This window comes from Pristis pectinata, chromosome 7, assembly GCF_009764475.1.
Source record: "Pristis pectinata isolate sPriPec2 chromosome 7, sPriPec2.1.pri, whole genome shotgun sequence".
NCBI lineage: Eukaryota > Metazoa > Chordata > Chondrichthyes > Rhinopristiformes > Pristidae > Pristis > Pristis pectinata.
Window position 1 is genome coordinate 62,087,358 of NC_067411.1, and position 13,059 is coordinate 62,100,416.

Consider the following 13,059-nt stretch of genomic DNA (forward strand, 5'->3'; position numbering starts at 1 on the left):
AGCAATACCCCCTGCAACCGGAAACTCCAGAACAACTCCACCTCACCACAGCTTTTGCCCTTTGCCTGTTCCCCATCCTCTCCATCCACTGACCTCCCAATCCACCTCCCCCCACTCACCTATTCACCCAAACCCCATCCTACAATCCATCCACACCCACCTAAGAACCCCTGTAGCTGACCGTCACCCCATTTTGCCTATGAATCCTTGCCCAAGCCTCCTCTCTACCAATCCAGCTCCTGCTCTCTACATGCTGACTCCTATTTCAGTCCTTGATCCTCCCTCCTCCAACCCCTGTACTCCCACCCTTAAAGTCCCGCCACATCAACTGCTCTGGTGCAACCCTCCCTCATAGTTAGCTGATTCCCTTAGCAGGTTCTGCAACAGAAAAGGGCAGGAAGGGAAGAATATTCAGTAGCTAAGACCTGTTTGCTTGTGCATGGATGTCTTGAGTCTCATGAGCTACTAAGTTTCCCAAGCAGTGAGCACTTCAACAATGCAAAGAATTTGTTGGCCTTCGGTGAACTGACAGTTTAGCAGAACCAAGCAGGCACCTGTTAATCACTGGGCAATAAACTATACATTGTCAAGAATTTCAAGGCTACCAGACTTCTTTATGGCTTTGGAAAAGGGACTGTAATTTTATTAAAATTCTTGTAATCTAGTGAAATGTACTCCGTCTGCTCGTTCTTCTATTATTTCTTCTTAATAAATCTACCACAGGTTGTCATCTGACACATATGGCTATTTGATCATCAATCAAAGAGATTCAGAGTATATGGCATTACATATTGTTTGCACCAGCTTTGTTCACCTTGAGCTTTCTGTTTCCAGATTCCTTTACATTCAGCTGACATGGACAACTGAACTTGTCTGTGAAAGCAATTTTTTTAAAGGTTAAAAAAGTTCCTCAAAAGGTCAGGATATATGGTGTACTATTCAGCATATTTCATTTACTGAGCTTACCAATTCTCAATCATCAGCTGCAAGTTATTCTCCAATAAGTTTGCAATGATCTTGAGATAAACACTAATCTATAAATATTATTAACAATGATAAAAACCTTGCATATAGCTGTAGAACCAAAACTAAGTAATACTAGTCATAAAGCTTGCTATATATTGTGAAAAAACAATAGATAACTAAGAGCAATTCCAAAGCTGTAATCTCACCTATGGGAATTCAAAAACCATCATCTAAATTCCATCGTTAGGTTGCTGACTCATAATTGCATAGCTGCTATTTTATATTTAATATATACACACAATGGATGACAATGAATTCATTATTACTTCATTTAAAATACAGACAAATGCCCAGGGGAAAGTTACAATATATGGAAATAACTGATTAAAATTACTTTATGCTATCTACCTAGATGCACTTATGCACTTATGACAGGGGATAGCTCATTCTAATGAACACTTGTCTGATGTCTCAAGCTCAGTTTAATTGTCTGTCTTTCAAATTGCTCGTAACGTCGATCCATTTGCTCACTGATATTTAAGCTGTGATTTGATAGTGGCATACACTGATCATTTGAGCACTATCACTTGTGTAGCTGTCTAAACGGATAATGACATATTGCAATTGACAAATTTTCAGCACGTTATATGAATCCATCTAACTCCATGAGCATTATATCTCAGGTATACTGCAGCTGAAAGCTGTGTAGATGCAATTATTTTTCAAATCTCTATTAACAATAAAAAAAATCAAAAATCTAAGGCTTGCAGTCTTCATGCTCATGAGATTTTCTCCATCAGCATCTAAGAAAAGCTGCCTTTACCATATTTTGTTGTATTTCACAGTCTGGAACAAAGGTGAATTCCTCTAAATATTGCTAATGTGCGTCAGGATGCTGTTAAAACCTATGTAATGAGACAAATCAATTTTACTAAGGTAAGATTACCATAACAAACCTGCAGCTTCCAGAGGGCTGATGCAGGTTTTTTAAAGAACAGAGAAAATTCCTCAGGTCCATTTGACGTCAACAGAAATGTTGTGAAAATGACATTTACAGTATGAGCATGGTTGTAAAATTGTCCATTTGTACAAATATCTTTCTTCCTTGTTTATTTGTAACCACTGATTGCAATTAGTAACCGTGTTACTTCAATGCAAACAGCTGACTGCAACGGAGAATCAAAGGATAATGAAAAATATTAGCCTTGATTTTGAACCCAACTTGCTCGTTGAGAACAAATTTAAGTTTTGGATCAGATACCTGATTTATATCCTGCAAAACTTCATCTTTGTGAAAGTAATGTTGGCAAAAAAAGATCAGCCTTCCACTCCGCATCACCCCATCGTTGCAAAATGTGTCAGGTTAAAATTGCCACATATGTGTATCAGGCCAAAATCAAACTGAGAATATTTTAGAAAAATGGTGGACAGGATTTATTTTTCTGGTGGAAATAATATTTAGATTGAGAACAATCAGCATGGTTTTCCAACGTTTAACATTAGGGTGTGATTAATAATCCTTCTGTCACATGTAAAGGGGTGCTGGGTTAGAAAAGTGAGAAATCTTTTTCTTCATTTCTTTAGCAGACAGGTTGAAGCGTAAGGTGATTGATGCACAAGAAGTTGGATTTGATCTGTGCCATTAAAAGGGCGCCGAGTAGTTGTATGGCACACCAGTGATCATTCCAATCATTGGTCTGCTGCTGCAAATTTCGATGCTGACTGTGACTGCCACTGAATTGCTGACTGCACACTTTCCCCTTGCCCTGCAGAGCAAGTGACAGAAAAAGTTTTGAATCTGGCACTGGCTTAGAGAATTGTAGGGAAAGAGGGCTGGTGGGCAGAAGCTCAAACAGGACTTGTGGATGTGTCCAGAGATTGGAATCTGGTTTGCAAAATCAGGAAATGGGAACGTGGAACAAGTTGTAAATAATCATGGCTGAATCTGAAGTCACATAGAGACCAGATGACTGGGGGATGATGGCAAGCTTCTTTCCTGAAGGACATTACTGAACCAGAATTGTCTTTGTAACATTCTGAGAATTTTGTTGTCTTCGTTACTAATAATTTTTATTCCAAATTATTAACTCCGCAGCTGCCATCATGGGATTTGAAGCTCCTGGCCCAGTAGTATCCAATGATGGGTGCCTCTTGGGACAATGAGACCTAATTTCCAGGGCAATACCAGGATATACGAGGGAATGATGTTATTCTGTGTGCAACCGGAAATCATACCAGACCTGCAGTGTGAAGTATATTTTGGATAATATTGAGATCTCATTGGTTAATATTGAGACTGTCAATATTAACTTCAACTGTTGCCCTCAAGTTTCTTGCTTGAAACATAGGAAAGTTTCTGCTACTCTGGTGGAGGGCTCTGGGTACCTCACCGATGGATAATGAATCATCAATGCAGGTTTTCAGGCAGGCTGGTAAATGGGAGAAGAGCAAGCCTCCCTGAAGCATGTAGGAGGCTTATTAAATATTCAGGCCAGAGCCCAAAGTCAGCTGGAAGACTTTCTAAGTTCTAACAGATGGAAAACATGCCACATATGCTCTGCTCTTCAGTAGTAAATGATAAACAGTCTGACCAGGGGTCCATAATGAGACCACATAAAAAAGCCAAAGGTAATTTCGAAATGTTGTTCTTCTGTTAATAGACTAGGAAATGCAGGGCAGCTCCTTATTGGCCCTAATTCCTACCCCTCTCTTCCCATCACCCTAGGCCACGATGAATCAGTTTGACATCAGAGTCAGCACGTTTAAGCCTCGGGTCTTATGTTAACCCCCAGGAGAAAACAGTTATCTGTGGACTTTGAGCCTATTTGGGATGGAAATCAAATCTTCCCTGTTATTTCTAATATATAAAAAAAAATCATAGCTTCCTTTTCATCAAGTTAATATGAAGCATTATCAGCATCAGTTGAGAATGATCTCTGTCACAGATTTACACTTGGGTCCTGAAATGACTGATGAGGCTGACTCTGAAACCGCAAACCTGCCTGCAGAGGGTACAAATGTTTCCACAAAGATTAGCCGTCCACTGGCAGGAGGTATTTTCTCTTCCTTCTCAATCTCTTTTCAGCTTCAATAGCAGAACAGTTCACCTGTAAGTGGGCCACTGCCTAACTTGGGATCTGGTACCTTGGAGGCTGATTGCTGGCTTTCTACTCCCAGTTTGTGACATCCACAAGTATTTTCTTGCTGCACATTCAGCATGGCTTTGTAGAGTTTACTCTGACTACCAGAGAATCTCTGACCATGGGTAAGCTGGGAGTCATGGATTTGTTTGGGGAGATGAGAACCTGGCATCTGCCCATAAAGTCCAGTTCAGCAGAGTTGATACGTGGGGATCACTGCCTCAATGTTGTTGGCAGTTTCTTTGAAAGCATTGGTTCAGTGATCTTCCCACTTCATGCAAAGGATCTTCTGGAAGAGCTCACAGTGGTGCTTCTCTATGCACATGAGGTATTGTCAGTAGGTCAACAGGGTTTTGCATCCATGAAGGAATGCAGGGATCAGGACTGCAATAGACACCTGGATCTGTGTCCTTCCACAGGTCATGATCAGTGACAACCTATCAGAGCAGTTTCCCAAAGGAAACTGTTGAATATTGCACCCTGCAAGGAGTCTCAAAGTTGATGTTAGCAATTTTGAAAGAGGTGGCTATTGAAGATGTCTACAGCATCTGTTCCTCAAGGATCTCTACCCCTGGAAAAATCCTCATACCTGCTTGCTGAGGAAATCCTGTCAGAATCTCAGTGTGGATATAGACCATCCTGCTGGACAACTGGCCTTTATTGCCTGTCAAATCCAGCAAAAGTGTAGAAGACAAAATTACAACCCGTACTTGGCATTCATCAATTTGATAAAAGCCTTGGACTCTCATTTGTGAAGCCCTTTAGATGATGCTGGTCAGATTTGACTGCCCTCCAAAATTTATTAAGGTTCTAGGGCTTCTTTATGATTAGATGACTGCTGCTGTTTTTTTATAGGTTAGAAAACACATGCTGAGTTGATTTGAAGTACTATACAAGATGAGATATGGGCAGAAGGATTTAGCGTTATCATTTACTAGTAACATCAGCTGCTGTTGTCTAATTTACAGCAGAAGCCATCAGTCACTTAGAATACAGAACATGAAACAGTACAGCACAGGAACAGGCCCCTCGGCCCACCATGTCTGTGCCAACCATGATGCCAATCTGGCTACTCTCATCTGCCAGCACATGGTCTAGATAATTCTATTCCCTGCCTGTTCATGTCTCTGTCTAAACGCCTCTTAAACATTGCTATCGTATCTGGTTCCACTACTTCCTCTGACAGTGTGTTCCAGGCACCTACCATTCTCTGTGTAAAAAATGGCCTTGCAAATCTCCTTTAAACTTTCTCCACCTCATCTTTAACCTATGTCCTCCTGTATTTGACAGTTCCACCCCTGGAAAAAGACTCTGTTTACCTTATCTGTGCCTCTCATAATTGTATATACTTCTATCAGGTCGCCCCTCAGCCTTCAACACACCAAGAAAAACAATCCAAGTTTGTCCAAGCCCTCCTTATAACTAACACTCTGGAGAGTGTCCAGGCAAAATCCTGCTAAACCTCTTCTGCACCTTCTCTAAATCCTCCCTCCTGTAGTGTGGCAACCAGAACTGCACACAATACTCCAAATGTGGCCTAACTAAAGCTTGATACAGCCACAACATGACTTCTCAACGTTTGTACTCAATACCCCAGCCGATGAAGGCAAGCATGCCATGTGCTTCTTTACCCCCCTATCCACTTGCATTGCCACCTTCCAGAAGCATTGGACTTGAGCTCCAAGATCCCTTTGTTCCTAAGGGTCCTGCCATTTACTGTTTACTTTTCTTCTACGTTTGACCTCCCAAAATCCAGCACCTCACACTTGTCCGGATTAAATTCCATCTGCCATTTCTCCACCCAAATTGTCAGCTGATTTACATCCTGCTGTATCCTTTTACAACCTCCCTCACTATGCACAATTCCACCAATTTTTGTGTCATCTACAAACTTACTAATAAGATCACCAAAATTTTCATTTGGATGTGTGTGTGTATATATATATATATATATATATATATATATATATATATATATATATATATATATACACATACATCCAAATGAAAATTTTATATATATATGTAAATGTGTGTAAAAAATCTTTAAAAACTTTAAAAACTTTATTTACAGCATGGTAACAGGTCCTTCCGGCCCAGGGAGTCTGCACTGCCCATTTAAACCCATGTTAACCTACCCGTACGTCTTTGGAACGTGAGAGAAAACCGGAGCACCCGGAGAAACCCACGCAGACACGGGGAGAACATACAAACTCCTTACAGACAGTGGCGGGAACTGAATCCCGGTCACTGGTGCTGTAATAGCGCCACACTAACCGCTATGCTACCATGCCGATATTAAAGGAGAAAATGAGTTGATAAAAAGCACCTTCTCAAAAATGTGTTTTAATCATAATTAAGAGGGTGCTATGCTGCATCAGTGCTTCACTTCTCTGGCAACTCCCTTTATTTAATCTCTTTGAGAAGTCATACAAAATTATAGCCAGTTTGTGCTGTGAATCCATGCTTCAATCTCATTTAACAATGTACCCTAACATCATTTGTCTGGGATAAATTCATGCTCAGGTCTCAAAAGTAAAAGGGCAGTGTGCCAAGTGGTTGATAATCATTAATAAGCAGCAAACTTTCATTATCAAGAAGCAAAGTTAGTTCAGCTATGCAATATATTTAGAATTCCGATTAAATATGAAGTGATAATTAAGCAAGCTGTGTGGTACTTCATTATAAGATGGAGGGCCGGGTGGGGAGGGAATTAGAAAGTTGTTAGTTTTAAAGAAAAATAGCACCATGAGTAAAAAGTGGGAGTTCCTGTTTCATATTCACACTTATTTGCAAAATTATGAAAAGCAATGTTACTTCCTTCTCAGAATGTTTTTAATATAATTTAGCTTTCTCTGGTCTTTGCAACCACATACATAGTGACATTAGGTAAGTGATTAATAATTATATAAATTTTAACAATGTCGTCGTTTCTCGAAGTGTCCTTTAATCTACCTAACAGTTTTGGAAACTTAATTTGCAATTGAAGTGGAATATAATAATGTTCATTGGACAATGACTGTATAAATGTAATTAAAGTCAATGGAAATGCATCTCTAGTGTAAATCTCAGATATTTTCAATAGCCAGAGAAATATCAACAATGATAACAACTTTGTCATAAAGTGCCTTTGACATGGTAAAGGCTCCTCTGGCACTTTATGAGCATGTTATCATAGAAAGTTGGGCACACATTTAATTCGAGCAAATGCTTTGACAAAAATATTAAGTTCTGTGGGGTTTTATGTTAAAGGAGAAGTGGTGGGACAGAGGCAAAGATGTTCAGGAGAGCAACACAGCTGAAGGTACAGCTGTCATTGGTGGAGTGATTCAATTCGTTGTTATAGCATCATACAGCAATAGAACCAGACCCTTTGGCCCACTATGTCTCTGCCAACTGCCAAGTATTTATCTATACTAATTCCACTAAAGTTGGTCTGTAGCCTACTATGCTTTGGTGATTCAAGTGCTCATCCAAATGCTTCTTAATTGTTGTGAGAGTCTCCACCATCTTTTCAGGCAGTGTGTTCTAGACCTCAACCACCCCCTGGATGAAAAAATTCTTCCTCAAATCCCCTCTAAACTTCTAACTCTTCATCTTAAACCTCTGCTATGGGGAGCAGTTCCTTACTATCTACCCTATCTAAGCCTCTCATAGATTCTCCCCTCAGCCATCTCTGCTCCAAGGAAAACAAACCTAGCCTATCCAATCTCTCCTCATAACTGAGACGTTCCATTCAACGACTAGTAAAAGAACAAGAACAAATTTTAGAAAGCTCACTGGGGAGTTATGTTTAAAGTTATAAATAGCCTTAAAGGTGACACAAGTCTCTGAACACATAACTCTTCCTCTAACCTAACTTTTAGTGGAGGGGTTAACCCATTTGGAAGACATGTATTGGCAGCTACAGCAAATTACGTAGTGAGGAGTTTCAGACGAAACTGCTAAGTATTCATGCATCATTATCACATGGCATAATTTAAGGCGATTCAACTTGTTTCATTACACTCCATCTTGCAGTGATGCTGACACTGCTTGACAAAAACATTTAAAAAGTGGTCCACTGGTACTGATGTCATTTGCTTTGATGAACATGTGGACCAGAAATAGGCAAGAGTAATGCTTAAAGGTAGATCCATTTTTTGATGGTGGTACAAATGATTCAATTTTGAAAATATCTATTTTAAAATCGCTATTTATTGGAAAATTAACCCAGGCATCCTTTAGAGCCACAAATGTTACTTATTTGTGTGTAAATTTATGATGCAAGTTTCATGACTGGCATATACGTCGTGTTGACGGTTCTCAGCACTTACACTGATATATGATATCAGAAGCCAAATGGGTTTTAATTTTGTCTTCTGAAGATTGAAAGTGACAGTGAGGAATATTTTATGTCATGTGTTAGCTCATCATTCCATGCCTCTAGCCCAAGGGTGTAATAAAGTCTTCTATAAAATTTAATAAATTATAAATTTTATGACTACATATGCCTAGCAAATAAGTTTAAGCATAATATGCCTGAGTATATATGCCTAGCAAATAAGTTTAAGTATAATCTTTTCCATTTTGTTATACTGAGCAATATTAGCATTTCTTTTACCCAGCATACATCTAATTACAGTTCTAAAGGAACTACACTTGATATTCCATTGCTGACGATGTTTCCATTGTACTATCTGGCAATGTTTGATCCTGACTTTCACTAATGTCATATAACAGCCAACAATGTCAAAAACAAGGCAGGAATTAAAGCTACCTATATAATAGCTTTCCACCTTCTTTGGACATATCTACATTTTACCAATAAGCTTTTTGTTTGTTTTAACCTTGTTTTGGGACAAAATGTTTATATTTAATACATTATTTTCTCCCATTTTTTCATGTATAGGATATAGACATCACTGACAAGAGCAGCATTAATTGTCTGTTTCTAATTGCCTTGAGAATTTGACAGTGTATTGTCTTCTTGAACCATTGCAGTCCTTCAGGTAAAGGTACTCCAACAGTAGTACGAGGTAAGGTGTTCCAGGGTTTAGCCTCTATCACAATGAAAGGGATTAAAATTTAACTCTGTAAGTATTAACATACTGTAGGGTATTTTTTTGCACGTTATTTTAACTGAGGTATTAAAACTCAAGGAGGAGAAACTTAAAGTTGATTGCTAGCACTGAAGACAAGAAAATAATGATTGCTGGTTGATCTCATCTCCACAAAGGAACCGAATATACAGAGGACAGTACAACTAGTGGTTGACATTCTCTCATGCATTTAGAAGTGATGACCAAAGACAAATTTCTCGCTGCTAAGTTTATACAGAGCAGCCTGTCATACGCTATATGGAAACACTGCATGTGCCTAGCAATCTTCTCGTGCTAATGCATTACATGTACAGAAGGGCCAGCAACAATTACCCTACAGGTCTCTACCCTGATCTGAAAATTGCCTCCAAGACCAAAAGGTTAAGATCAGCAGTGCTGATCTTAACTCATTGGATTCCAGAAGATAATAGCAGGTTATACAATCCTGTCCTCCCTTGGATTCTGTGTACCTTTACATGGTGATTTTTATGTTAGGTATTCCACCCATGACCCTAAGTTAAAACTGCGTTAAAGTCCAGATGACATTATAATACTCCAGCTCTTTAATATTAGTGATACCTTGCCCACCTGATGTGAAGAGTCTCATTTACTAAAAATCTAGGAAATAAAATGCAGATGAGCACAAAGCACAGCGGATAGCAACCAGCTGCTATTTTATCTTACAGCCTCTGTGGCTTTGCTCTAATTACAGGGTTAAAAGTGGGTCTCAAACATGACTCATTGGAACAGTCCATCTGTTAATTTGTATATATAGACATATACCTATGTCTCATCAAAGATAGGTCATGTAAAGTTTTTTCAACAGCGATTCCAGTGTTAAAATGCCAATACTTACCTAGTAACTTTGTCTGCAACTGTTATTTGATGTAGAAAGATGTAAGAGGAGTGTACATGAGGTATGCAGACACTGAAGTATTTGAGATGGAAGATGATATCATCCTGCTTAGTGGTAACCTATGACAAAGGTCATCATCATTGATCAAACGTCAAGAAATAAGCTTCTGATTGACAGAACAAAAAAAAACAGCTGGGATAAACTTTTCCAAAATGGTAAATACTATTCTGAGGTTGGTGTTTTGGGAGATTTTAGAAATTTTTTTAAGAAAAATTATTTAATGTACTTGGATTTTTAGAATGATTTGGATGAAAACGTGGATGGGTGGGTTAGTAAGTGTGAAGATGACACAAAGATTGGTGGTGTTGTGGATAGTGTAGAATATTGTCAAAGGATATGGTGGGATATAGATCAGTTGCAGATAAGGTCGGAGAAATGACAGATAGAGTTTAATCTGAGCAAATGTGAGGTGCTGCACTTTGGGAGAACAAATTTAAAGGGAAAATACCTACCTTAATGGCAGGATCCCTAACAGTGCTCATGTACAAAGGGATCTTCGGATCCACATCCATAGCTCCCTGAAAGTGGCCGGGCAAGTTGATAGGGTGGTAAAGAAGGCATATGGCATGTTTGCCTTTATTAGTCGAGGCATTGAGTTCAAGAATCAGGAAGTTACGTTGCAGGTTTATAAAACCCTCTTTGGGCCGCATCTGGACTATTGTATTCAATTCTGGTCACCTCATTATAGGAAGGATGTGGAGGGTTTGGAGAGGTTGCAGAAGAGGTTTACCAGGAGGCTGCCCGGATTAGAGGGCATGTGTTATATGGAGAGGTTGGACAAACCAGGGTTGTTTTCTCTGGAGTGGTGGAGGCTGAGGGGAGACTTGATAAAAGTTTATGAGAGGCATAGATAGAGTATCTTTTTCCCAGGGTCAAAAGCTGGTATCTTTTGATACCAAAAGCTGGTATCTTTTTCCCAGGGTCAAAATGTCTAATACTAGAGGGCATGCACTTAAGGTGAGGGGGGAATGTTCAAAGGAGATGTGCAGGGCAAGTTTTTTACACAGAGAAGAGTGGGTGCCTGGAATGTGCTGCCATGGCTGATGGTGATGGCAGATATGGCAGAGGTGTTTAAGAGGCTCTTAGATAGGCACGTGAATATGTAGAGAATGGAGGGATATAGACCATGTGCAGGCAGAAGGGATTTGTGTAATTAGGATCATTAGCTTAATTAGTTCAGCACAACATCATGGGTTGAAGGGCCTGTTCCTGTGCCATACTGTTCTATGTTCCATTGTAGTATTTTCTTAGGTTTAATTGTGTATAATCACCATTACAAGTGGCCTGAGTTTCCTACTTTCAATTATCTTATATTGTATGATCTTTAACATAATTGTGTAATACGAGCATCCAGCCTCTCATGACTTAGATTGGATGTGCAAGGATTTTGCACACATATTTCAGTCTTTGTTAAGGGTAGCACAGTCATTAATATTGCTGCAGACAGACAGCTTCAGTGACCTGGCTTCGATCTGATCTCGGGTGCTGTCTATATTGAGTTTGGATGTTCTCCCACATTGCAAAGACATGCAGGCAGGTTAGTTGCATGCTGTAAATTACCCCTGATGTAGGTGTGTGGCAGGAGAATCAGGGGTAGTTGATGGGCACATGAGAGGCAATAGGTTGTAGGGAAATAAATGACAGAATGAGATTGATGGGAATGCTCTGAGAACCATCATAGACTCATTAGACCAAATGGTTTCCGTCTTTGTTGTGTGAGAAGGGGGCTCGATATAAATGACTGAGTTATTTCTATTACATATCAAATAAACATAAAGAGCAACAGTTATGATCAAGTTCACTTAGTTCAATTGGTTAAATTTTCCATTCCACGAACACCAAATAGATGTCTGCTTGATTTTGAACTCTCCTATATTGCATTGGTGTGATAGCTTTTCTCTGGAGCTCCTTTGTTTGTGATTCTCGGTTTTAAGCTGACTGCATATGCAACAACCCTGTTCCTTGCTTGTTCCAGTGTCTGCCACTAGCACTTGATAACAATCACATTTTTCCAATAAAATTGGCATGAAGTTTTTACTAATTATCAAGACAAGCTAAAAATTTTCCTTATTTGGCATATAAGGGAACAGCCATTATCATTAACTATCATTTCAGGCTCCTTTCTAAAACTTATATGACTGTTTAAATACATATCCTGGTATAACTCTGTCATTAACAGTCACCATTACGGATGTAAGATCAGTCTTCCGGAAAGTGAACCCGTGGAAAGCATCTGGCCTGGATGGTGTCCCTGGCCACGTCCTCAGATCCTGTGCTGATCAGCTGGCGGGGGAGTTTGTAGACATTTTTAACCTCTCCCTGCTTCAATCTGAGGTTCCCACCTGCTTTAAGAAGGCTACTATCATCCCGGTACCTAAGAAAAACAAGGTGCCTTAATGACTCTGACATCCACCACCATAAAGTGCTCCGAGGGACTGGCCATGGCACACATTAACTCCAGCCTTCTAGACAACCTCAACCCACTGCGATTCGCCTACCAATGACGCCATCTCCCTGGCCCTACACTCATCTCTGGAACATCTGGACAGTAAAGACACCTACGTTAGACTAGTGTTTATTGACTACAGCTCCACCTTAAGTACTATAATACCAAGCAAACTTATCTCCAAACTCTGAGGCCTGGGACTCAACATCTCCCTTTGCAAATGAAAACTTGACTTCTTGACTAACAGACTGCAATCAGTAAGGATAGGCAGCAACACCTCCAGCACGATTATTCTCAACACTGATGCCCCACAAGGCTGTGTCCTCAGCACCCTTTTCTACTCCCTATACATTCACAACTGTGTGGCCAGATTCTGCTCTAACTCCATCTGCAAGTTTGCAGATGATACCACCGTAGTGAGCCGTATCTCAAATAACGATGAGTCAGAGTACAGGAAGGAGATAGAGAGCCTAGTGACATGGTGACAACAACCTTTCCCTCAATGTCAGC